Here is a 5,502-nt window from a genome sequence, read left to right as displayed (position 1 = left end):
GCACAGGGTCAGTGATGCTGACAGTTAAATTCCTGATGTATTTGCAAAGCAGCTCCTTGAATTTAAGCAAAGAAAAAACATGTCTTACATCACAGTTGTTTTCATAACAGATCTAGAATCCTTGTATAAATTATACTTAATTTTATACTACACTAGTTACTTAACTAACACAGCACCATGTACTTAGTTGATACAGTACAGTTTACATACCCATGTAAAGTGCTGACTAAACTAGTCCCATAACTTATTCCCCTGAAGTTAATTCTTCACATGCAAACCTACTCCCAGCATTTATCTCCTTCCCCAGAAACCTTTCAAAGCACACAGGTGAGCCACATGAAGTAGTTTTTCTGGTTTTATTTATGCTGCAGAAGTGAATCCCAATGTGGCAGACTGAAGGTGAGCGCTGGTGTCACTTTTAGCCAAAGTCGTAGCATTAGCAATGGAGCATCCCTGTGGTTTTCCCAGACTGGGAGCTGAGGGAAGTGAGAAAGATCCCTCTTCTTCAACACAATCAGATACAGCAGCCGGGCCCCCTCCACGCATTGCAGAGATGAAAATGCATACAGGAGAAACACTTAAAATTAGTAATGATAAATTACAGTGCTCACAGTTGTGCAAGATCACTGCCCCACTGTGCTCTTGCCTCCAGGTGGGTGCACCTCTGACAATGTCAGTCTGTGTCAGATGTACCCCAGAGCAACCAGGGCAGCCCTATAAAAAAGGCACATCTATTCTTGCTTACATTGGAGTCCTGTTTTCCAGCTTCTCTTCACAGCTGTGAGGGGCTATTTTCTCAAAACAGAAGGTCAGAGATGAGCCTGGAAGTAATAACTTCATCCAAAGTGTTTGTCCATACAGACATGTAGAGAAGAGACATGCATGCTGTTCTCAGCCAGCTTAATTAACAGGAATCCCACTCCCTGTCTGTATTTTCGATACAGATAGGATAGCACTGAAGTCTTCTGTGCAGTACTTTGACTTTTGACTCTTCTCTGACTGAGAAGTTTAACACTCTCACATGGCTGTCCCATGGGCTTGTAGCTCCTCCCAAGCTTGTCTCTGCTGTGGAGAGAGCTCTGAATTCAGAGCTGCTGTTTGCCAGGGGGTGGAAGTGGGTGTTTCAGGGTTCTGAAGGTCAGCTTGAACTAGCAGGAGAGGTGCAACCACAGTGGTTCCTGGCAGTACCCAGACTGCTGCAGGGAGAGAGATGTATTTTCCACCAGTCAGTCTCCAGACTAATCAAACCTCTCAAGCCTATTTCATAAAATCCCTTTGACACTGATTTTCTGCTGTGATTGCACCTGAAAGCTGCAGGAGAGTGCCTGTGTATCATCATAGGCACACACAAGAGGAAGGACAGTTCTAAGAACTAACCTTCCCTTCAGGAGTGTGGGTGAAAGACTGTTGTAGCCTAAAATGGATGCAAACCCAAAGCACCAAAAATACTGCTGATATGAACTTACTGTCAGCTCCTCTCTCAGACACATTTTGTTCTCAGTTCCTTCCTACACTGCTTCAGGCATGGCAATTCCATCAGGTTGAGTATTATTCCTTCCTGTTTGTTTGAATGAAGGCCTTAGACTTTGGTATCAGACTGTGGGTCTCATCACACCAGGATATTGAACACACATGCAAGAAACCAATATCAGTGTCTGGACAATACAAAAAAATCACTTGGGCATGAAAGTAAAGATTTTTTTTCCTTTTTTTCTTTTTTTTTTCTCCTAAGTATGTGTTTTTGTGGCTTTGTGGAATCGTTTCATTTTCAGGACACAGAGAATATGTTTGCTCTGGGCAAAGTGCGTGCATCCAAATTTAAAGGAAAAGGACTTGGATGCACACGGACTGGCATGACAGGCGTCTCTCCAACAGCAGCCATCCTAGCTATTTTCAGAGGTAGAGGTGCTCCAGAGAATGTGCTGGAGCTTGAGATTTCGGTGTCTGGGCAGGACAGTTGAAGCTGTTCCTCTAGCTGGCCGGAGGAACAATGCTGGCTCAGGATAACCTGCAGCTGTGGTTGGTCTCTGTGGACTCCTTGAGGCTGGATTATGGTTTTCCATGCTGGCAATTCTACTGGTGTAGAGGTGAATAGCATGAGGTGACTGGAGAGTAAGGGGTGTTGGCTCATATGACAGAGAATAAGACTTGGAAACATGCAGACAGTGCTGGTAAGTGTCCTGGCAGCTACAAGCAATCAACTCTCTCAGTACCTTTCTTTGCCCCGAGGGTTATTTTGAGGGACAGATTTCTTCTGTGGGATCTAACCAACATTTTCCACAGGGCTGGGGAAAGTGGAAGGTAAATGGTGGAGTGAGGCTGGCATGAGCACCACCATCCCAGCTGCAAAGAGTGCCCAAGAAAGAAACCAAAGAGGCCAGATTGGAAACCTCTCTTGGACTACTCTTCCTCTCACTCCTCCCCTTGGGCCCAGAAGATCATGAGTGCCTGGGGGCTGGTCCCTGAGGTGTGCTGTGCTTGCCAGAAAACCCTGGCTGTGTTGAAGCAGAGTGGAGTTCCTGAAGCCAACATTCAGGTTTCTGTGTTAAGACTGAAACAAGGACAAGTCCACACTTAATTAAAATAATATGTTTATTTGAGTTTGTGCAAGTGTTATGTGGTGTTCAAGGCCCAAAGCTGAAGGATGCCTGGTTGACAGGGGTGTTGCACTCAGATTTTAGTGAACTTCTACCTCCTCTGCACACAATACTCCCTGGGCATCTTCACCAGTGTCTGCTCTCAGAATTGCTCTCCCCAACAGTGATGTGCTCTCTGATTTATTCTGTGGGTAAAATCCAAACTTGCTGAGCTTTCTGGTGAGAAATTTTTCTGGTTTTAACACTACTTAAACACACTGTCTTGTGTCCAGGACTCCAACACGAAGCTTCCTGCACTCTTTCCCTGCCTGGTGCCTTTTTCTGTGGGTCAGTCTCCCTTGAATTTGCTCTCTGGGAAATGTTTCCTGCCATGACAGAACATTTTCAGCTGTAGCCTGCCATGCTGTGGAGCTGAGACCCTACCACTGGAGGTGGGAATATTTGTTTTAAACTTCTTTTGTCTTCCACTGAGACATTCCATTTATTTTCTCATACCATAAAAACCAGAGCAGACAAAAGTCAAGCACTGATGTATGCATTTACTTTCTGCAGTTTCCCAGATCTCACAGAAGACACACCAGTGCTCCCACATAAAGCACTTTTGACTGGAGGGCAGTGATATCTTAACTTTGCATTTACTATTTCTTTCTCCAGCAGCAATTGCTGCCCTGATCTAGATGGGGGTGCATAAGGAGAGTGTTAATCAGCTGTGGCAGTGCCCCGTGTGGCTACGAAACGTACCCACCTCCAACTTCTTGTGCTAGTCTGTGCTCGTCAAGTGGCAAGGATATCTTGAATGGGTATTGCCAGTTCCAGGCAGCCCTCACATGTTCAGTCTGCCCAGAAAGGAATCATCAAACAATTTTGATGACTATTTTTCCATCAAACTCTGTAATGTTATTGAAGTTGAGAACTTCTGTGAAACAGCCTTGATTTTGGACCAAAATTTCAACATGAAAAGTGCAAATAAGTAACCTAAAGTAGTTCTGAAAAGCAGATAACAAAGAAAGAATGTTTAATTTGTGCACTTTAGTTTACTCTGTATCTGCCTTTTTAAATCTTCACTTATCCCCTTTTTTTAATATTGTCACACTTTTACAGTGGGATGACAAAAGGAAAGAAACGTTCAAAAAAAGTTGGAAGGAAGCCACCTTTTTTTTTTTTATTATTTCTCTTCACATTTTAAAACTTCAGGTGAAAACTGAGACTTGATGTGAAACAAATGTCAGTTTTATTCTGATATTTTATGTAAGGAAACCAAACACTTGAGTGTGGGGAATGAGGAGGGAATTGGAGGAAGTCACATTTTCCATCAGGCACCCTTAAGGTATCTTGACCATAACATTGATATCCAATTTTCCAAACACAACTTTGAAGTAAAGGAGAACGCAGCTGCCAGTCTCCTCTGACTCTTTCAGCACCCTTCTTCAATTGCTCAGAACAGTGTAATTTGTTTTCCTCACCTCATATTCAAAATTCAGACAAAGGAAACATTTGGCCCTCGTCCTGGACAAAACAATAGTCAAGGACTGCAGTGGGGTGGAGGTGTGCACCTCCTGGTACCTCTGCACTGCTCTGGGATGGATGCTGGAGGTCCTGTGGCCACACATGCCCTGAAGAACACAGCACTGATGAAAGACTTCTGCCCTGAGTGCTACTGCTGCAGACATGTGTACTGCAATAACTTAGGTTACTCCAGCGCCGGCAAAAAGCACATTCCGTGCTGTGCAAGAACAATCAGCCCTGAAGATCATAACTGCCAAGTGTTTTTTGTAATAACTTAGACTGTAAGACACTCTTTACAGCAGACTTGCTGAAATAAAACATCCCCTCTCCCGTGTCTGGGTCTGTGAGCACACGGAGTTTGCCCAGCTTGCCCTGGCTCCAGCCACCTGCACTGTCTGGGCTCCCCAGAGGAAGCTCTCACTAAGGGAGCAGCAAAACCTCGATAAACAGCAGCATTCCTCTGCTCAGCCGTGGACAAGGATCTCCGCCTATAAGAGTGAGCTGCAGGGTGATGAACAGCACAAGCCCAATAGCCCAGGAGATCCCTGTTCACATTCCATGGTTTGCCCACGTCTGCTCCATAGCCCAGACACTCTTTCATTTATTGGCTCACGCTGCTCTGAGGAAAACAGAGAGGAATTTTCCACCATTGCTATCAGGGGTTAGCCACAGCAATGCAAGAGCCTGGCTGCCAGACAGCTTCCAGCTGGAAGCAGGGCTTTCAGCACAGTGTCCTCTAACCCTTCTGGGAGCAAGTGACAGGAAAGCAGTCCAGAGAAATGCAGCTCCTCAACCAACCAGACAATGATGGGTGGTGCTGCTTGGATAAGGGGCATCCTGAGGAATATACTCAACCTGATGTTTAGGGATCAGAATAAGCCTTGAATGTATTTTCCATTCTCAGTGGTTATAACTTCTTGAGGGTTATTCCTACATTGTAAGACTTCTGGAGAAATGTGAAATCAGCACTGCTTTTACCAGGTTTTAAAAAAGTCTCATAGATAGAGCATTGTTCCTGTAAAATGAAAAAGCAGTTGTGATTCAGCCCTGTGTGTTCAATGGATCAGGTTAAATTATTCCAGTCTAAGCCCACCTTGAAAGTAAACATTTTCCTCCTCATTTAATTTCTCTGGCATATAATTCATTTCTCCTAAATTGTCTTCTGGGCAGGAAAAAAGCTCCTGTGACTGACAGCACAGACAGCAACAGATGGTGCTGCCTTTGTTCAAGCACGACCGAGAGAAATAACCCTATTCAATAGCATTGCTTTATCTCCTCAGTCACTTTTTTTTTTTGTGATGAGTTTTGTCATTACCTTTTAAGTCAACTCTTTAGATACACACCAACTTTAGATGAAAAAAAAAACCAAAAACCAAATCAGAATAACCCATACTTCTAG

The sequence above is a fragment of the Passer domesticus genome, chromosome Z (genome assembly GCF_036417665.1).
Source record: "Passer domesticus isolate bPasDom1 chromosome Z, bPasDom1.hap1, whole genome shotgun sequence".
In the NCBI taxonomy this organism is placed as follows: Eukaryota; Metazoa; Chordata; class Aves; order Passeriformes; family Passeridae; genus Passer; species Passer domesticus.
The sequence above is the reverse complement of the archived record's forward strand: the minus strand, read 5'-3'. Positions refer to the sequence as shown.